This window comes from Ranitomeya variabilis, chromosome 5 (genome assembly GCF_051348905.1).
Source record: "Ranitomeya variabilis isolate aRanVar5 chromosome 5, aRanVar5.hap1, whole genome shotgun sequence".
Lineage (NCBI taxonomy): Eukaryota > Metazoa > Chordata > Amphibia > Anura > Dendrobatidae > Ranitomeya > Ranitomeya variabilis.
In genome coordinates this window covers 593,281,540-593,304,115 of record NC_135236.1, presented here as the reverse complement: position 1 = coordinate 593,304,115, position 22,576 = coordinate 593,281,540, and the positions used below count along the sequence as shown (strand labels likewise).

The 22,576-nt window shown below is 34.0% G+C and overlaps 2 non-coding genes across 2 annotated transcripts; both read left to right on the top strand.

The window, feature by feature from the left end:
* Nucleotides 1–15,777: 15,777 nt before the first annotated feature.
* Nucleotides 15,778–15,859, top strand: TRNAL-AAG (transfer RNA leucine (anticodon AAG)). The gene has a single exon. It is a non-coding gene; the product is annotated as a tRNA-Leu (tRNA).
* Nucleotides 15,860–16,815: 956 nt separating this feature from the next.
* Nucleotides 16,816–16,897, top strand: TRNAL-UAG (transfer RNA leucine (anticodon UAG)). Its single transcript has one exon. It is a non-coding gene; the product is annotated as a tRNA-Leu (tRNA).
* The last annotated feature ends 5,679 nt before the right edge of the window (nt 16,898–22,576 follow it).

Sequence of the window (22,576 nt, the reverse complement as noted above, 5' to 3'; positions counted from 1 at the left end):
ATTAGCATGTGATTTAATCTTCTTTTGTATTTGCATGATTTTCCAGTTTTCAGTTCAGATAAAGACTGTTGAAAGAATCCTTGCTTTTTTCTAATGTTTAGAGACATGCCCATTCAAATCCCACTGCTGCCATTATTATGAGGTTTTGAGAACCCTTTGATCTAATTCTTATGATTTTGTATTTTCATGAGTGTGTTAATTTCTGTTTAGGAAAAGACAGTTGAAAGAATCATTGATTTTTCCTATTGTTAAGAGACTTACCCATATTCCAACAGACTTGTGAGTTCAAATCCCACTGCTGCCACTAGTATGAGTTCTTTTAAACCTTTTTATCTCATTCTTATAATTATGCTAACATGCAAAATTAGCATATGCTTTAATCTCACTGCTGCCAGTATTATGAGATCTTGAAATGTTTTTGTACTTATTCTTATGATTTTGCTAGCATGCAAATTAGCATGTGATATAATCTTCTTTTGTATTTGTATGATTTAGCAGTTTTCAGTTAAGATAAAGACCGTTGATAGAATCTTTGTTTTTGCCTAATGTTTAGAGACATGCCCATTTTCCAAAATGTACTAATTTTAAATGTTGTCAAATGTACTTCACTTTCTCTAAGGAAGCTTAATTAACCATGCTGTTTAAGGTAGCATGGCCGAGTGGTCTAAGGCGCTGGATTTAGGCTCCAGTCTCTTTGGAGGCGTGGGTTCAAATCCCACTGCTGCTAACATATTGAGGTTTTGAAAACCTTTTCAGCTTATATTTATGATTTTGCTAATAGAAAAATTAGCATATTTTTGTATGAGTGCGTGCTTTGCTTTTTTGGAAAAGACAAAAGATAGAATCATTGCTTTTTCCTATTTGTTTAGAGACCTATCCATTTTCCACAATTCACAAGTTTAAAATGTAGTCAGATACACTAAACTTACTCTCAGGAAGCTCTTTTAATGATGCATTAAGTAGCATGGCCGAGCGGTCTAAGGCGCTGGATTAAGGCTCCAGTCTCTTTGGAGGCGTGGGTTCAAATCCCACTGCTGCCAGTATTATGAGGTTTTGAGAACCCTTTGATCTAATTCTGAGGATTTTGTATTTCCATGAGTGTGTGCATTTCTGTTTTGGAAAAGACAGTTTTAGACTTTAGTTTAGAGACTTACCTAAATTTTAACAGACTTGTGGGTTCAAATGCCACTAGTATGAGTTCTTTTAAACCTTTTTATCTTATTCTTATAATTATGCTAACATGCAAAATTAGCATATGCTTTAAACCCACTGCTGCCAGTATTATGAGATCTTGAAATGTTTTTGTACTTATTCTTATGATTTTGCTAACATGCAAATTAGCATGTGATTTAATCTTCTTTTGTATTTGCATGATTTTCCAGTTTTCAGTTCAGATAAAGACTGTTGAAAGAATCCTTGCTTTTTTCTAATGTTTAGAGACATGCCTATTCAAATCCCACTGCTGCCATTATTATGAGGTTTTGAGAACCCTTTGATCTAATTCTTATGATTTTGTATTTTCATGAGTGTGTTAATTTCTGTTTAGGAAGAGACAGTCGAAAGAATCTTTGATTTTTCCTATTGTTAAGAGACTTACCCATATTCCAACAGACTTGTGAGTTCAAATCCCACTGCTGCCACTAGTATGAGTTCTTTTAAACCTTTTTATCTCATTCTTATAATTATGCTAACATGCAAAATTAGCATATGCTTTAATCTCACTGCTGCCAGTATAATGAGATCTTGAAATGTTTTTGTACTTATTCTTATGATTTTGCTAGCATGCAAATTAGCATGTGATATAATCTTCTTTTGTATTTGTATGATTTAGCAGTTTTCAGTTAAGATAAAGACCGTTGATAGAATCTTTGTTTTTGCCTAATGTTTAGAGACATGCCCATTTTCCAAAATGTACTAATTTTAAATGTTGTCAAATGTACTTCACTTTCTCTAAGGAAGCTTAATTAACCATGCTGCTTAAGGTAGCATGGCCGAGTGGTCTAAGGCGCTGGATTTAGGCTTCAGTCTCTTTGGAGGCGTGGGTTCAAATCCCACTGCTGCCAACATATTGAGGTTTTGAAAACTTTTTCAGCTTATATTTATGATTTTGCTAATAGAAAAATTAGCATATTTTTGTATGAGTGCGTGCTTTGCTTTTTTGGAAAAGACAAAAGATAGAATCATTGCTTTTTCCTTTTTGTTTAGAGACCTATCCATTTTCCACAATGCACAAGTTTAAAATGTAGTCAGATACACTAAACTTACTCTAAGGAAGCTCTTTTAATGATGCATTAGGTAGCATGGCCGAGCGGTCTAAGGCGCTGGATTAAGGCTCCAGTCTCTTCGGAGGCGTGGGTTCAAATCCCGCTGCTGCTAGTATTATGAGGTTTTGAGAACCCTTTGATCTAATTCTGAGTATTTTGTATTTCCATGAGTGTGTGCATTTCTGTTTTGGAAAAGACAGTTGAAAGAATCATTGATTGTTCCTATTGTTTAGAGACTTACCTAAATTTTAACAGACTTGTGGGTTCAAATGCCACTAGTATGAGTTCTTTTAAACCTTTTTATCTTATTCTTATAATTATGCTAACATGCAAAATTAGCATATGCTTTAAACCCACTGCTGCCAGTATTATGAGATCTTGAAATGTTTTTGTACTTATTCTTATGATTTTGCTAACATGCAAATTAGCATGTGATTTAATCTTCTTTTGTATTTGCATGATTTTCCAGTTTTCAGTTCAGATAAAGACTGTTGAAAGAATCCTTGCTTTTTTCTAATGTTTAGAGACATGCCCATTCAAATCCCACTGCTGCCATTATTATGAGGTTTTGAGAACCCTTTGATCTAATTCTTATGATTTTGTATTTTCATGAGTGTGTTAATTTCTGTTTAGGAAGAGACAGTCGAAAGAATCTTTGATTTTTCCTATTGTTAAGAGACTTACCCATATTCCAACAGACTTGTGAGTTCAAATCCCACTGCTGCCACTAGTATGAGTTCTTTTAAACCTTTTTATCTCATTCTTATAATTATGCTAACATGCAAAATTAGCATATGCTTTAATCTCACTGCTGCCAGTATAATGAGATCTTGAAATGTTTTTGTACTTATTCTTATGATTTTGCTAGCATGCAAATTAGCATGTGATATAATCTTCTTTTGTATTTGTATGATTTAGCAGTTTTCAGTTAAGATAAAGACCGTTGATAGAATCTTTGTTTTTGCCTAATGTTTAGAGACATGCCCATTTTCCAAAATGTACTAATTTTAAATGTTGTCAAATGTACTTCACTTTCTCTAAGGAAGCTTAATTAACCATGCTGTTTAAGGTAGCATGGCCGAGTGGTCTAAGGCGCTGGATTTAGGCTTCAGTCTCTTTGGAGGCGTGGGTTCAAATCCCACTGCTGCCAACATATTGAGGTTTTGAAAACTTTTTCAGCTTATATTTATGATTTTGCTAATAGAAAAATTAGCATATTTTTGTATGAGTGCGTGCTTTGCTTTTTTGGAAAAGACAAAAGATAGAATCATTGCTTTTTCCTTTTTGTTTAGAGACCTATCCATTTTCCACAATGCACAAGTTTAAAATGTAGTCAGATACACTAAACTTACTCTAAGGAAGCTCTTTTAATGATGCATTAGGTAGCATGGCCGAGCGGTCTAAGGCGCTGGATTAAGGCTCCAGTCTCTTCGGAGGCGTGGGTTCAAATCCCGCTGCTGCTAGTATTATGAGGTTTTGAGAACCCTTTGATCTAATTCTGAGTATTTTGTATTTCCATGAGTGTGTGCATTTCTGTTTTGGAAAAGACAGTTGAAAGAATCATTGATTGTTCCTATTGTTTAGAGACTTACCTAAATTTTAACAGACTTGTGGGTTCAAATGCCACTAGTATGAGTTCTTTTAAACCTTTTTATCTTATTCTTATAATTATGCTAACATGCAAAATTAGCATATGCTTTAAACCCACTGCTGCCAGTATTATGAGATCTTGAAATGTTTTTGTACTTATTCTTATGATTTTGCTAACATGCAAATTAGCATGTGATTTAATCTTCTTTTGTATTTGCATGATTTTCCAGTTTTCAGTTCAGATAAAGACTGTTGAAAGAATCCTTGCTTTTTTCTAATGTTTAGAGACATGCCCATTCAAATCCCACTGCTGCCATTATTATGAGGTTTTGAGAACCCTTTGATCTAATTCTTATGATTTTGTATTTTCATGAGTGTGTTAATTTCTGTTTAGGAAAAGACAGTTGAAAGAATCATTGATTTTTCCTATTGTTAAGAGACTTACCCATATTCCAACAGACTTGTGAGTTCAAATCCCACTGCTGCCACTAGTATGAGTTCTTTTAAACCTTTTTATCTCATTCTTATAATTATGCTAACATGCAAAATTAGCATATGCTTTAATCTCACTGCTGCCAGTATTATGAGATCTTGAAATGTTTTTGTACTTATTCTTATGATTTTGCTAGCATGCAAATTAGCATGTGATATAATCTTCTTTTGTATTTGTATGATTTAGCAGTTTTCAGTTAAGATAAAGACCGTTGATAGAATCTTTGTTTTTGCCTAATGTTTAGAGACATGCCCATTTTCCAAAATGTACTAATTTTAAATGTTGTCAAATGTACTTCACTTTCTCTAAGGAAGCTTAATTAACCATGCTGTTTAAGGTAGCATGGCCGAGTGGTCTAAGGCGCTGGATTTAGGCTCCAGTCTCTTTGGAGGCGTGGGTTCAAATCCCACTGCTGCTAACATATTGAGGTTTTGAAAACCTTTTCAGCTTATATTTATGATTTTGCTAATAGAAAAATTAGCATATTTTTGTATGAGTGCGTGCTTTGCTTTTTTGGAAAAGACAAAAGATAGAATCATTGCTTTTTCCTATTTGTTTAGAGACCTATCCATTTTCCACAATTCACAAGTTTAAAATGTAGTCAGATACACTAAACTTACTCTCAGGAAGCTCTTTTAATGATGCATTAAGTAGCATGGCCGAGCGGTCTAAGGCGCTGGATTAAGGCTCCAGTCTCTTTGGAGGCGTGGGTTCAAATCCCACTGCTGCCAGTATTATGAGGTTTTGAGAACCCTTTGATCTAATTCTGAGGATTTTGAATTTCCATGAGTGTGTGCATTTCTGTTTTGGAAAAGACAGTTTTAGACTTTAGTTTAGAGACTTACCTAAATTTTAACAGACTTGTGGGTTCAAATGCCACTAGTATGAGTTATTTTAAACCTTTTTATCTTATTCTTATAATTATGCTAACATGCAAAATTAGCATATGCTTTAAACCCACTGCTGCCAGTATTATGAGATCTTGAAATGTTTTTGTACTTATTCTTATGATTTTGCTAACATGCAAATTAGCATGTGATTTAATCTTCTTTTGTATTTGCATGATTTTCCAGTTTTCAGTTCAGATAAAGACTGTTGAAAGAATCCTTGCTTTTTTCTAATGTTTAGAGACATGCCTATTCAAATCCCACTGCTGCCATTATTATGAGGTTTTGAGAACCCTTTGATCTAATTCTTATGATTTTGTATTTTCATGAGTGTGTTAATTTCTGTTTAGGAAGAGACAGTCGAAAGAATCTTTGATTTTTCCTATTGTTAAGAGACTTACCCATATTCCAACAGACTTGTGAGTTCAAATCCCACTGCTGCCACTAGTATGAGTTCTTTTAAACCTTTTTATCTCATTCTTATAATTATGCTAACATGCAAAATTAGCATATGCTTTAATCTCACTGCTGCCAGTATAATGAGATCTTGAAATGTTTTTGTACTTATTCTTATGATTTTGCTAGCATGCAAATTAGCATGTGATATAATCTTCTTTTGTATTTGTATGATTTAGCAGTTTTCAGTTAAGATAAAGACCGTTGATAGAATCTTTGTTTTTGCCTAATGTTTAGAGACATGCCCATTTTCCAAAATGTACTAATTTTAAATGTTGTCAAATGTACTTCACTTTCTCTAAGGAAGCTTAATTAACCATGCTGTTTAAGGTAGCATGGCCGAGTGGTCTAAGGCGCTGGATTTAGGCTTCAGTCTCTTTGGAGGCGTGGGTTCAAATCCCACTGCTGCCAACATATTGAGGTTTTGAAAACTTTTTCAGCTTATATTTATGATTTTGCTAATAGAAAAATTAGCATATTTTTGTATGAGTGCGTGCTTTGCTTTTTTGGAAAAGACAAAAGATAGAATCATTGCTTTTTCCTTTTTGTTTAGAGACCTATCCATTTTCCACAATGCACAAGTTTAAAATGTAGTCAGATACACTAAACTTACTCTAAGGAAGCTCTTTTAATGATGCATTAGGTAGCATGGCCGAGCGGTCTAAGGCGCTGGATTAAGGCTCCAGTCTCTTCGGAGGCGTGGGTTCAAATCCCGCTGCTGCTAGTATTATGAGGTTTTGAGAACCCTTTGATCTAATTCTGAGTATTTTGTATTTCCATGAGTGTGTGCATTTCTGTTTTGGAAAAGACAGTTGAAAGAATCATTGATTGTTCCTATTGTTTAGAGACTTACCTAAATTTTAACAGACTTGTGGGTTCAAATGCCACTAGTATGAGTTCTTTTAAACCTTTTTATCTTATTCTTATAATTATGCTAACATGCAAAATTAGCATATGCTTTAAACCCACTGCTGCCAGTATTATGAGATCTTGAAATGTTTTTGTACTTATTCTTATGATTTTGCTAACATGCAAATTAGCATGTGATTTAATCTTCTTTTGTATTTGCATGATTTTCCAGTTTTCAGTTCAGATAAAGACTGTTGAAAGAATCCTTGCTTTTTTCTAATGTTTAGAGACATGCCCATTCAAATCCCACTGCTGCCATTATTATGAGGTTTTGAGAACCCTTTGATCTAATTCTTATGATTTTGTATTTTCATGAGTGTGTTAATTTCTGTTTAGGAAGAGACAGGTGAAAGAATCTTTGATTTTTCCTATTGTTAAGAGACTTACCCATATTCCAACAGACTTGTGAGTTCAAATCCCACTGCTGCCACTAGTATGAGTTCTTTTAAACCTTTTTATCTCATTCTTATAATTATGCTAACATGCAAAATTAGCATATGCTTTAATCTCACTGCTGCCAGTATAATGAGATCTTGAAATGTTTTTGTACTTATTCTTATGATTTTGCTAGCATGCAAATTAGCATGTGATATAATCTTCTTTTGTATTTGTATGATTTAGCAGTTTTCAGTTAAGATAAAGACCGTTGATAGAATCTTTGTTTTTGCCTAATGTTTAGAGACATGCCCATTTTCCAAAATGTACTAATTTTAAATGTTGTCAAATGTACTTCACTTTCTCTCAGGAAGCTTAATTAACCATGCTGTTTAAGGTAGCATGGCCGAGTGGTCTAAGACGCTGGATTTAGGCTTCAGTCTCTTTGGAGGCGTGGGTTCAAATCCCACTGCTGCCAACATATTGAGGTTTTGAAAACTTTTTCAGCTTATATTTATGATTTTGCTAATAGAAAAATTAGCATATTTTTGTATGAGTGCGTGCTTTGCTTTTTTGGAAAAGACAAAAGATAGAATCATTGCTTTTTCCTTTTTGTTTAGAGACCTATCCATTTTCCACAATGCACAAGTTTAAAATGTAGTCAGATACACTAAACTTACTCTAAGGAAGCTCTTTTAATGATGCATTAGGTAGCATGGCCGAGCGGTCTAAGGCGCTGGATTAAGGCTCCAGTCTCTTCGGAGGCGTGGGTTCAAATCCCGCTGCTGCTAGTATTATGAGGTTTTGAGAACCCTTTGATCTAATTCTGAGTATTTTGTATTTCCATTAGTGTGTGCATTTCTGTTTTGGAAAAGACAGTTGAAAGAATCATTGATTGTTCCTATTGTTTAGAGACTTACCTAAATTTTAACAGACTTGTGGGTTCAAATGCCACTAGTATGAGTTCTTTTAAACCTTTTTATCTTATTCTTATAATTATGCTAACATGCAAAATTAGCATATGCTTTAAACCCACTGCTGCCAGTATTATGAGATCTTGAAATGTTTTTGTACTTATTCTTATGATTTTGCTAACATGCAAATTAGCATGTGATTTAATCTTCTTTTGTATTTGCATGATTTTCCAGTTTTCAGTTCAGATAAAGACTGTTGAAAGAATCCTTGCTTTTTTCTAATGTTTAGAGACATGCCCATTCAAATCCCACTGCTGCCATTATTATGAGGTTTTGAGAACCCTTTGATCTAATTCTTATGATTTTGTATTTTCATGAGTGTGTTAATTTCTGTTTAGGAAGAGACAGGTGAAAGAATCTTTGATTTTTCCTATTGTTAAGAGACTTACCCATATTCCAACAGACTTGTGAGTTCAAATCCCACTGCTGCCACTAGTATGAGTTCTTTTAAACCTTTTTATCTCATTCTTATAATTATGCTAACATGCAAAATTAGCATATGCTTTAATCTCACTGCTGCCAGTATAATGAGATCTTGAAATGTTTTTGTACTTATTCTTATGATTTTGCTAGCATGCAAATTAGCATGTGATATAATCTTCTTTTGTATTTGTATGATTTAGCAGTTTTCAGTTAAGATAAAGACCGTTGATAGAATCTTTGTTTTTGCCTAATGTTTAGAGACATGCCCATTTTCCAAAATGTACTAATTTTAAATGTTGTCAAATGTACTTCACTTTCTCTAAGGAAGCTTAATTAACCATGCTGTTTAAGGTAGCATGGCCGAGTGGTCTAAGATGCTGGATTTAGGCTTCAGTCTCTTTGGAGGCGTGGGTTCAAATCCCACTGCTGCCAACATATTGAGGTTTTGAAAACTTTTTCAGCTTATATTTATGATTTTGCTAATAGAAAAATTAGCATATTTTTGTATGAGTGCGTGCTTTGCTTTTTTGGAAAAGACAAAAGATAGAATCATTGCTTTTTCCTTTTTGTTTAGAGACCTATCCATTTTCCACAATGCACAAGTTTAAAATGTAGTCAGATACACTAAACTTACTCTAAGGAAGCTCTTTTAATGATGCATTAGGTAGCATGGCCGAGCGGTCTAAGGCGCTGGATTAAGGCTCCAGTCTCTTCGGAGGCGTGGGTTCAAATCCCGCTGCTGCTAGTATTATGAGGTTTTGAGAACCCTTTGATCTAATTCTGAGTATTTTGTATTTCCATGAGTGTGTGCATTTCTGTTTTGGAAAAGACAGTTGAAAGAATCATTGATTGTTCCTATTGTTTAGAGACTTACCTAAATTTTAACAGACTTGTGGGTTCAAATGCCACTAGTATGAGTTCTTTTAAACCTTTTTATCTTATTCTTATAATTATGCTAACATGCAAAATTAGCATATGCTTTAAACCCACTGCTGCCAGTATTATGAGATCTTGAAATGTTTTTGTACTTATTCTTATGATTTTGCTAACATGCAAATTAGCATGTGATTTAATCTTCTTTTGTATTTGCATGATTTTCCAGTTTTCAGTTCAGATAAAGACTGTTGAAAGAATCCTTGCTTTTTTCTAATGTTTAGAGACATGCCCATTCAAATCCCACTGCTGCCATTATTATGAGGTTTTGAGAACCCTTTGATCTAATTCTTATGATTTTGTATTTTCATGAGTGTGTTAATTTCTGTTTAGGAAGAGACAGGTGAAAGAATCTTTGATTTTTCCTATTGTTAAGAGACTTACCCATATTCCAACAGACTTGTGAGTTCAAATCCCACTGCTGCCACTAGTATGAGTTCTTTTAAACCTTTTTATCTCATTCTTATAATTATGCTAACATGCAAAATTAGCATATGCTTTAATCTCACTGCTGCCAGTATAATGAGATCTTGAAATGTTTTTGTACTTATTCTTATGATTTTGCTAGCATGCAAATTAGCATGTGATATAATCTTCTTTTGTATTTGTATGATTTAGCAGTTTTCAGTTAAGATAAAGACCATTGATAGAATCTTTGTTTTTGCCTAATGTTTAGAGACATGCCCATTTTCCAAAATGTACTAATTTTAAATGTTGTCAAATGTACTTCACTTTCTCTCAGGAAGCTTAATTAACCATGCTGTTTAAGGTAGCATGGCCGAGTGGTCTAAGACGCTGGATTTAGTCTTCAGTCTCTTTGGAGGTGTGGGTTCAAATCCCACTGCTGCCAACATATTGAGGTTTTGAAAACTTTTTCAGCTTATATTTATGATTTTGCTAATAGAAAAATTAGCATATTTTTGTATGAGTGCGTGCTTTGCTTTTTTGGAAAAGACAAAAGATAGAATCATTGCTTTTTCCTTTTTGTTTAGAGACCTATCCATTTTCCACAATGCACAAGTTTAAAATGTAGTCAGATACACTAAACTTACTCTAAGGAAGCTCTTTTAATGATGCATTAGGTAGCATGGCCGAGCGGTCTAAGGCGCTGGATTAAGGCTCCAGTCTCTTCGGAGGCGTGGGTTCAAATCCCGCTGCTGCTAGTATTATGAGGTTTTGAGAACCCTTTGATCTAATTCTGAGTATTTTGTATTTCCATGAGTGTGTGCATTTCTGTTTTGGAAAAGACAGTTGAAAGAATCATTGATTGTTCCTATTGTTTAGAGACTTACCTAAATTTTAACAGACTTGTGGGTTCAAATGCCACTAGTATGAGTTCTTTTAAACCTTTTTATCTTATTCTTATAATTATGCTAACATGCAAAATTAGCATATGCTTTAAACCCACTGCTGCCAGTATTATGAGATCTTGAAATGTTTTTGTACTTATTCTTATGATTTTGCTAACATGCAAATTAGCATGTGATTTAATCTTCTTTTGTATTTGCATGATTTTCCAGTTTTCAGTTCAGATAAAGACTGTTGAAAGAATCCTTGCTTTTTTCTAATGTTTAGAGACATGCCCATTCAAATCCCACTGCTGCCATTATTATGAGGTTTTGAGAACCCTTTGATCTAATTCTTATGATTTTGTATTTTCATGAGTGTGTTAATTTCTGTTTAGGAAGAGACAGGTGAAAGAATCTTTGATTTTTCCTATTGTTAAGAGACTTACCCATATTCCAACAGACTTGTGAGTTCAAATCCCACTGCTGCCACTAGTATGAGTTCTTTTAAACCTTTTTATCTCATTCTTATAATTATGCTAACATGCAAAATTAGCATATGCTTTAATCTCACTGCTGCCAGTATAATGAGATCTTGAAATGTTTTTGTACTTATTCTTATGATTTTGCTAGCATGCAAATTAGCATGTGATATAATCTTCTTTTGTATTTGTATGATTTAGCAGTTTTCAGTTAAGATAAAGACCATTGATAGAATCTTTGTTTTTGCCTAATGTTTAGAGACATGCCCATTTTCCAAAATGTACTAATTTTAAATGTTGTCAAATGTACTTCACTTTCTCTCAGGAAGCTTAATTAACCATGCTGTTTAAGGTAGCATGGCCGAGTGGTCTAAGACGCTGGATTTAGTCTTCAGTCTCTTTGGAGGTGTGGGTTCAAATCCCACTGCTGCCAACATATTGAGGTTTTGAAAACTTTTTCAGCTTATATTTATGATTTTGCTAATAGAAAAATTAGCATATTTTTGTATGAGTGCGTGCTTTGCTTTTTTGGAAAAGACAAAAGATAGAATCATTGCTTTTTCCTTTTTGTTTAGAGACCTATCCATTTTCCACAATGCACAAGTTTAAAATGTAGTCAGATACACTAAACTTACTCTAAGGAAGCTCTTTTAATGATGCATTAGGTAGCATGGCCGAGCGGTCTAAGGCGCTGGATTAAGGCTCCAGTCTCTACGGAGGCGTGGGTCCAAATCCCGCTGCTGCTAGTATTATGAGGTTTTGAGAACCCTTTGATCTAATTCTGAGTATTTTGTATTTCCATGAGTGTGTGCATTTCTGTTTTGGAAAAGACAGTTGAAAGAATCATTGATTGTTCCTATTGTTTAGAGACTTACCTAAATTTTAACAGACTTGTGGGTTCAAATGCCACTAGTATGAGTTCTTTTAAACCTTTTTATCTTATTCTTATAATTATGCTAACATGCAAAATTAGCATATGCTTTAAACCCACTGCTGCCAGTATTATGAGATCTTGAAATGTTTTTGTACTTATTCTTATGATTTTGCTAACATGCAAATTAGCATGTGATTTAATCTTCTTTTGTATTTGCATGATTTTCCAGTTTTCAGTTCAGATAAAGACTGTTGAAAGAATCCTTGCTTTTTTCTAATGTTTAGAGACATGCCCATTCAAATCCCACTGCTGCCATTTATTATGAGGTTTTGAGAACCCTTTGATCTAATTCTTATGATTTTGTATTTTCATGAGTGTGTTAATTTCTGTTTAGGAAGAGACAGGTGAAAGAATCTTTGATTTTTCCTATTGTTAAGAGACTTACCCATATTCCAACAGACTTGTGAGTTCAAATCCCACTGCTGCCACTAGTATGAGTTCTTTTAAACCTTTTTATCTCATTCTTATAATTATGCTAACATGCAAAATTAGCATATGCTTTAATCTCACTGCTGCCAGTATAATGAGATCTTGAAATGTTTTTGTACTTATTCTTATGATTTTGCTAGCATGCAAATTAGCATGTGATATAATCTTCTTTTGTATTTGTATGATTTAGCAGTTTTCAGTTAAGATAAAGACCATTGATAGAATCTTTGTTTTTGCCTAATGTTTAGAGACATGCCCATTTTCCAAAATGTACTAATTTTAAATGTTGTCAAATGTACTTCACTTTCTCTAAGGAAGCTTAATTAACCATACTGTTTAAGGTAGCATGGCCGAGTGGTCTAAGGCGCTGGATTTAGGCTCCAGTCTCTTTGGAGCCGTGGGTTCAAATCCCACTGCTGCCAACATATTGAGGTTTTGAAAACCTTTTCAGCTTATATTTATGATTTTGCTAATAGAAAAATTAGCATATTTTTGTATGAGTGCGTGCTTTGCTTTTTTGGAAAAGACAAAAGATAGAATCATTGCTTTTTCCTTTTTGTTTAGAGACCTATCCATTTTCCACAATGCACAAGTTTAAAATGTAGTCAGATACACTAAACTTACTCTAAGGAAGCTCTTTTAATGATGCATTAGGTAGCATGGCCGAGCGGTCTAAGGCGCTGGATTAAGGCTCCAGTCTCTTCGGAGGTGTGGGTTCAAATCCCACTGCTGCCAGTATTATGAGGTTTTGAGAACCCTTTGATCTAATTCTGAGTATTTTGTATTTCCATGAGTGTGTGCATTTCTGTTTTGGAAAAGACAGTTGAAAGAATCATTGATTGTTCCTATTGTTTAGAGACTTACCTAAATTTTAACAGACTTGTGGGTTCAAATGCCACTAGTATGAGTTCTTTTAAACCTTTTTATCTTATTCTTATAATTATGCTAACATGCAAAATTAGCATATGCTTTAAACCCACTGCTGCCAGTATTATGAGATCTTGAAATGTTTTTGTACTTATTCTTATGATTTTGCTAACATGCAAATTAGCATGTGATTTAATCTTCTTTTGTATTTGCATGATTTTCCAGTTTTCAGTTCAGATAAAGACTGTTGAAAGAATCCTTGCTTTTTTCTAATGTTTAGAGACATGCCCATTCAAATCCCACTGCTGCCATTATTATGAGGTTTTGAGAACCCTTTGATCTAATTCTTATGATTTTGTATTTTCATGAGTGTGTTAATTTCTGTTTAGGAAGAGACAGTTGAAAGAATCTTTGATTTTTCCTATTGTTAAGAGACTTACCCATATTCCAACAGACTTGTGAGTTCAAATCCCACTGCTGCCACTAGTATGAGTTCTTTTAAACCTTTTTATCTCATTCTTATAATTATGCTAACATGCAAAATTAGCTTATGCTTTAATCTCACTGCTGCCAGTATAATGAGAACTTGAAATGTTTTTGTACTTATTCTTATGATTTTGCTAGCATGCAAATTCGCATGTGATATAATCTTCTTTTGTATTTGTATGATTTAGCAGTTTTCAGTTAAGATAAAGACCGTTGATAGAATCTTTGTTTTTGCCTAATGTTTAGAGACATGCCCATTTTCCAAAATGTACTAATTTTAAATGTTGTCAAATGTACTTCACTTTCTCTAAGGAAGCTTAATTAACCGTGCTGTTTAAGGTAGCATGGCCGAGTGGTCTAAGGCGCTGGATTAAGGCTCCAGTCTGTTCGGAGGCGTGGGTTCAAATCCCACTGCTGCCAACATATTGAGGTTTTGAAAACCTTTTCAGCTTATATTTATGATTTTGCTAATAGAAAAATTAGCATATTTTTGTATGAGTGCGTGCTTTGCTTTTTTGGAAAAGACAAAAGATAGAATCATTGCTTTTTCCTTTTTGTTTAGAGACCTATCCATTTTCCACAATGCAGAAGTTTAAAATGTAGTCAGATACACTAAACTTACGCTAAGGAAGCTCTTTTAATGATGCATTACGTAGCATGGCCGAGCGGTCTAAGGCGCTGGATTAAGGCTCTCAGTCTCTTCGGAGGCGTGGGTTCAAATCCCACTGCTGCCAGTATTATGAGGTTTTGAGAACCCTTTGATCTAATTCTGAGGATTTTGTATTTCCATGAGTGTGTGCATTTCTGTTTTGGAAAAGACAGTTTTAGACTTTAGTTTAGAGACTTACCTAAATTTTAACAGACTTGTGGGTTCAAATGCCACTAGTATGAGTTCTTTTAAACCTTTTTATCTTATTCTTATAATTATGCTAACATGCAAAATTAGCATATGCTTTAAACCCACTGCTGCCAGTATTATGAGATCTTGAAATGTTTTTGTACTTATTCTTATGATTTTGCTAACATGCAAATTAGCATGTGATTTAATCTTCTTTTGTATTTGCATGATTTTGCAGTTTTCAGTTCAGATAAAGACTGTTGATAGAATCCTTGCTTTTTTCTAATGTTTAGAGACATGCCCATTCAAATCCCACTGCTGCCATTATTATGAGGTTTTGAGAACCCTTTGATCTAATTCTTATGATTTTGTATTTTCATGAGTGTGTTAATTTCTGTTTAGGAAAAGACAGTTGAAAGAATCATTGATTTTTCCTATTGTTAAGAGACTTACCCATATTCCAACAGACTTGTGAGTTCAAATCCCACTGCTGCCACTAGTATGAGTTCTTTTAAACCATTTTATCTCATTCTTATAATTATGCTAACATGCAAAATTAGCATATGCTTTAATCTCACTGCTGCCAGTATTATGAGATCTTGAAATGTTTTTGTACTTATTCTTATGATTTTGCTAGCATGCAAATTAGCATGTGATATAATCTTCTTTTGTATTTGTATGATTTAGCAGTTTTCAGTTAAGATAAAGACCGTTGATAGAATCTTTGTTTTTTGCCTAATGTTTAGAGACATGCCCATTTTCCAAAATGTACTAATTTTAAATGTTGTCAAATGTACTTCACTTTCTCTAAGGAAGCTTAATTAATCATGCTGTTTAAGGTAGCATGGCCGAGTAGTCTAAGGCGCTGGGTTTAGGCTCCAGTCTCTTTGGAGGCGTGGGTTCAAATCCCACTGCTGCCAACATATTGAGGTTTTGAAAACCTTTTCAGCTTATATTTATGATTTTGCTAACAGAAAAATTAGCATATTTTTGTATGAGTGCGTGCTTTGCTTTTTTGGAAAAGACAAAAGATAGAATCATTGCTTTTTCCTTTTTGTTTAGAGACCTATCCATTTTCCACAATGCACAAGTATAAAATGTAGTCAGATACACTAAAGTTACTCTCAGGAAGCTCTTTTAATGATGCATTAGGTAGCATGGCCGAGCGGTCTAAGGCGCTGGATTAAGGCTCCAGTCTCTTCGGAGGCGTGGGTTCAAATCCCACTGCTGCCAGTATTATGAGGTTTTGAGAACCCTTTGATCTAATTCTGATTATTTTGTATTTCCATGAGTGTGTGCATTTCTGTTTTGGAAAAGACAGTTGAAAGAATCATTGATTGTTCCTATTGTTTAGAGACTTACCTAAATTTTAACAGACTTGTGGGTTCAAATGCCACTAGTATGAGTTCTTTTAAACCTTTTTATCTTATTCTTATAATTATGCTAACATGCAAAATTAGCATATGCTTTAAACCCACTGCTGCCAGTATTATGAGATCTTGAAATGTTTTTGTACTTATTCTTATGATTTTGCTAACATGCAAATTAGCATGTGATTTAATCTTCTTTTGTATTTGCATGATTTTCCAGTTTTCAGTTCAGATAAAGACTGTTGAAAGAATCCTTGCTTTTTTCTAATGTTTAGAGACATGCCCATTCAAATCCCACTGCTGCCATTATTATGAGGTTTTGAGAACCCTTTGATCTAATTCTTATGATTTTGTATTTTCATGAGGGTGTTAATTTCTGTTTAGGAAAAGACAGTTGAGAGAATCATTGATTTTTCCTATTGTTAAGAGACTTACCCATATTCCAACAGACTTGTGAGTTCAAATCCCACTGCTGCCACTAGTATGAGTTCTTTTAAACCTTTTTATCTCATTCTTATAATTATGCTAACATGCAAAATTAGCATATGCTTTAATCTCACTGCTGCCAGTATTATGAGATCTTGAAATGTTTTTGTACTTATTCTTATGATTTTGCTAGCATGCAAATTAGCATGTGATTTAATCTTCTTTTGTATTTGCATGATTTTGCAGTTTTCAGTTCAGATAAAGACTGTTGAAAGAATCCTTGCTTTTTTCTAATGTTTAGAGACATGCCTATTTTCCAAAATGTACTAATTTTAAATGTTGTCAAATGTACTTCACTTTCTCTAAGGAAGCTTAATTAACCATGCTGTTTAGGGTAGCATGGCCGAGTGGTCTAAGGCGCTGGATTTAGGCTCCAGTTTCTTTGGAGGCGTGGGTTCAAATCCCACTGCTGCCAACATATTGAGGTTTTGAAAACCTTTTCAGCTTATATTTATGATTTTGCTAACAGAAAAATTAGCATATTTTTGTATGAGTGCGTGCTTTGCTTTTTTGGAAAAGACAAAAGATAGAATCATTGCTTTTTCCTTTTTGTTTAGAGACCTATCCATTTTCCACAATGCACAAGTTTAAAATGTAGTCAGATACACTAAACTTACTCTAAGGAAGCTCTTTTAATGATGCATTAGGTAGCATGGCCGAGCGGTCTAAGGCGCTGGATTAAGGCTCCAGTCTCTTAGGAGGCGTGGGTTCAAATCACACTGCTGCCAGTATTATGAGGTTTTGAGAACCCTTTGGTCTAATTCTGAGTATTTTGTATTTCCATGAGTGTGTGCATTTCTGTTTTGGAAAAGACAGTTGAAAGAATCATTGATTGTTCCTATTGTTTAGAGACTTACCTAAATTTTAACAGACTTGTGGGTTCAAATGCCACTAGTATGAGTTCTTTTAAACCTTTTTATCTTATTCTTATAATTATGCTAACATGCAAAATTAGCATATGCTTTAAACCCACTGCTGCCAGTATTATGAGATCTTGAAATGTTTTTGTACTTATTCTTATGATTTTGCTAACATGCAAATTAGCATGTGATTTAATCTTCTTTTGTATTTGCATGATTTTCCAGTTTTCAGTTCAGATAAAGACTGTTGAAAGAATCCTTGCTTTTTTCTAATGTTTAGAGACATGCCCATTCAAATCCCACTGCTGCCATTATTATGAGGTTTTGAGAACCCTTTGATCTAATTCTTATGATTTTGTATTTTCATGAGTGTGTTAATTTCTGTTTAGGAAGAGACAGTTGAAAGAATCTTTGATTTTTCCTATTGTTAAGAGACTTACCCATATTCCAACAGACTTGTGAGTTCAAATCCCACTGCTGCCACTAGTATGAGTTCTTTTAAACCTTTTTATCTCATTCTTATAATTATGCTAACATGCAAAATTAGCTTATGCTTTAATCTCACTGCTGCCAGTATAATGAGATCTTGAAATGTTTTTGTACTTATTCTTATGATTTTGCTAGCATGCAAATTAGCATGTGATATAATCTTCTTTTGTATTTGTATGATTTAGCAGTTTTCAGTTAAGATAAAGACCGTTGATAGAATCTTTGTTTTTGCCTAATGTTTAGAGACATGCCCATTTTCCAAAATGTACTAATTTTAAATGTTGTCAAATGTACTTCACTTTCTCTAAGGAAGCTTAATTAACCATGCTGTTTAAGGTAGCATGGCCGAGTGGTCTAAGGCGCTGGATTAAGGCTCCAGTCTGTTCGGAGGCGTGGGTTCAAATCCCACTGCTGCCAACATATTGAGGTTTTGAAAACCTTTTCAGCTTATATTTATGATTTTGCTAATAGAAAAATTAGCATATTTTTGTATGAGTGCGTGCTTTGCTTTTTTGGAAAAGACAAAAGATAGAATCATTGCTTTTTCCTTTTTGTTTAGAGACCTATCCATTTTCCACAATGCACAAGTTTAAAATGTAGTCAGATACACTAAACTTACTCTAAGGAAGCTCTTTTAATGATGCATTATGTAGCATGGCCGAGCGGTCTAAGGCGCTGGATTAAGGCTCCAGTCTCTTCGGAGGCGTGGGTTCAAATCCCACTGCTGCCAGTATTATGATGTTTTGAGAACCCTTTGATCTAATTCTGAGGATTTTGTATTTCCATTAGTGTGTGCATTTCTGTTTTGGAAAAGACAGTTTTCGACTTTAGTTTAGAGACTTACCTAAATTTTAACAGACTTGTGGGTTCAAATGCCACTAGTATGAGTTCTTTTAAACCTTTTTATCTTATTCTTATAATTATGCTAACATGCAAAATTAGCATATGCTTTAAACCCACTGCTGCCAGTATTATGAGATCTTGAAATGTTTTTGTACTTATTCTTATGATTTTGCTAACATGCAAATTAGCATGTGATTTAATCTTCTTTTGTATTTGCATGATTTTCCAGTTTTCAGTTCAGATAAAGACTGTTGAAAGAATCCTTGCTTTTTTCTAATGTTTAGAGACATGCCCATTCAAATGCCACTGCTGCCATTATTATGAGGTTTTGAGAACCCTTTGATCTAATTCTTATGATTTTGTATTTTCATGAGTGTGTTAATTTCTGTTTAGGAAGAGACAGTTGAAAGAATCTTTGATTTTTCCTATTGTTAAGAGACTTACCCATATTCCAACAGACTTGTGAGTTCAAATCCCACTGCTGCCACTAGTATGAGTTCTTTTAAACCTTTTTATCTTATTCTTATAATTATGCTAACATGCAAAATTAGCATATGCTTTAAACCCACTGCTGCCAGTATTATGAGATCTTGAAATGTTTTTGTACTTATTCTTATGATTTTGCTAGCATGCAAATTAGCATGTGATTTAATCTTCTTTTGTATTTGCATGATTTTGCAGTTTTCAGTTCAGATAAAGACTGTTGAAAGAATCCTTGCTTTTTTCTAATGTTTAGAGACATGCCTATTTTCCAAAATGTACTAATTTTAAATGTTGTCAAATGTACTTCACTTTCTCTAAGGAAGCTTAATTAACCATGCTGTTTAGGGTAGCATGGCCGAGTGGTCTAAGGTGCTGGATTTAGGCTCCAGTCTCTTTGGAGGCGTGGGTTCAAATCCCACTGCTGCCAACATATTGAGGTTTTGAAAACCTTTTCAGCTTATATTTATGATTTTGCTAACAGAAAAATTAGCATATTTTTGTATGAGTGCGTGCTTTGCTTTTTTGGAAAAGACAAAAGATAGAATCATTGCTTTTTCCTTTTTGTTTAGAGACCTATCCATTTTCCACAATGCACAAGTTTAAAATGTAGTCAGATACACTAAACTTACTCTAAGGAAGCTCTTTTAATGATGCATTAGGTAGCATGGCCAAGCGGTCTAAGGTGCTGGATTAAGGCTCCAGTCTCTTTGGAGGCGTGGGTTCAAATCCCACTGCTGCCAGTATTATGAGGTTTTGAGAACCCTTTGATCTAATTCTGAGGATTTTGTATTTCCATGAGTGTGTGCATTTCTGTTTTGGAAAAGACAGTTTTAGACTTTAGTTTAGAGACTTACCTAAATTTTTTACAGACTTGTGGGTTCAAATGCCACTAGTATGAGTTCTTTTAAACCTTTTTATCTTATTCTTATAATTATGCTAACATGCAAAATTAGCATATGCTTTAAACCCACTGCTGCCAGTATTATGAGATCTTGAAATGTTTTTGTACTTATTCTTATGATTTTGCTAACATGCAAATTAGCATGTGATTTAATCTTCTTTTGTATTTGCATGATTTTCCAGTTTTCAGTTCAGATAAAGACTGTTGAAAGAATCCTTGCTTTTTTCTAATGTTTAGAGACATGCCCATTCAAATCCCACTGCTGCCATTATTATGAGGTTTTGAGAGCCCTTTGATCTAATTCTTATGATTTTGTATTTTCATGAGTGTGTTAATTTCTGTTTAGGAAAAGACAGTTGAAAGAATCATTGATTTTTCCTATTGTTAAGAGACTTACCCATACTCCAACAGACTTGTGAGTTCAAATCCCACTGCTGCCACTAGTATGAGTTCTTTTAAACCTTTTTATCTCATTCTTATAATTATGCTAACATGCAAAATTAGCTTATGCTTTAATCTCACTGCTGCCAGTATAATGAGATCTTGAAATGTTTTTGTACTTATTCTTATGATTTTGCTAGCATGCAAATTAGCATGTGATATAATCTTCTTTTGTATTTGTATGATTTAGCAGTTTTCAGTTAAGATAAAGACCGTTGATAGAATCTTTGTTTTTGCCTAATGTTTAGAGACATGCCCATTTTCCAAAATGTACTAATTTTAAATGTTGTCAAATGTACTTCACTTTCTCTAAGGAAGCTTAATTAACCATGCTGTTTAAGGTAGCATGGCCGAGTGGTCTAAGGCGCTGAATTAAGGCTCCAGTCTGTTCGGAGGCGTGGGTTCAAATCACACTGCTGCCAGTATTATGAGGTTTTGAGAACCCTTTGATCTAATTCTGAGTATTTTGTATTTCCATGAGTGTGTGCATTTCTGTTTTGGAAAAGACAGTTGAAAGAATCATTGATTGTTCCTATTGTTTAGAGACTTACCTAAATTTTAACAGACTTGTGGGTTCAAATGCCACTAGTATGAGTTCTTTTAAACCTTTTTATCTTATTCTTATAATTATGCTAACATGCAAAATTAGCATATGCTTTAAACCCACTGCTGCCAGTATTATGAGATCTTGAAATGTTTTTGTACTTATTCTTATGATTTTGCTAACATGCAAATTAGCATGTGATTTAATCTTCTTTTGTATTTGCATGATTTTCCAGTTTTCAGTTCAGATAAAGACTGTTGAAAGAATCCTTGCTTTTTTCTAATGTTTAGAGACATGCCCATTCAAATCCCACTGCTGCCATTATTATGAGGTTTTGAGAACCCTTTGATCTAATTCTTATGATTTTGTATTTTCATGAGTGTGTTAATTTCTGTTTAGGAAGAGACAGTTGAAAGAATCTTTGATTTTTCCTATTGTTAAGAGACTTACCCATATTCCAACAGACTTGTGAGTTCAAATCCCACTGCTGCCACTAGTATGAGTTCTTTTAAACCTTTTTATCTCATTCTTATAATTATGCTAACATGCAAAATTAGCTTATGCTTTAATCTCACTGCTGCCAGTATAATGAGATCTTGAAATGTTTTTGTACTTATTCTTATGATTTTGCTAGCATGCAAATTAGCATGTGATATAATCTTCTTTTGTATTTGTATGATTTAGCAGTTTTCAGTTAAGATAAAGACCGTTGATAGAATCTTTGTTTTTGCCTAATGTTTAGAGACATGCCCATTTTCCAAAATGTACTAATTTTAAATGTTGTCAAATGTACTTCACTTTCTCTAAGGAAGCTTAATTAACCATGCTGTTTAAGGTAGCATGGCCGAGTGGTCTAAGGCGCTGGATTAAGGCTCCAGTCTGTTCGGAGGCGTGGGTTCAAATCCCACTGCTGCCAACATATTGAGGTTTTGAAAACCTTTTCAGCTTATATTTATGATTTTGCTAACAGAAAAATTAGCATATTTTTGTATGAGTGCGTGCTTTGCTTTTTTGGAAAAGACAAAAGATAGAATCATTGCTTTTTCCTTTTTGTTTAGAGACCTATCCATTTTCCACAATGCACAAGTTTAAAATGTAGTCAGATACACTAAACTTACTCTAAGGAAGCTCTTTTAATGATGCATTAGGTAGCATGGCCGAGCGGTCTAAGGCGCTGGATTAAGGCTCCAGTCTCTTAGGAGGCGTGGGTTCAAATCACACTGCTGCCAGTATTATGAGGTTTTGAGAACCCTTTGATCTAATTCTGAGTATTTTGTATTTCCATGAGTGTGTGCATTTCTGTTTTGGAAAAGACAGTTGAAAGAATCATTGATTGTTCCTATTGTTTAGAGACTTACCTAAATTTTAACAGACTTGTGGGTTCAAATGCCACTAGTATGAGTTCTTTTAAACCTTTTTATCTTATTCTTATAATTATGCTAACATGCAAAATTAGCATATGCTTTAAACCCACTGCTGCCAGTATTATGAGATCTTGAAATGTTTTTGTACTTATTCTTATGATTTTGCTAA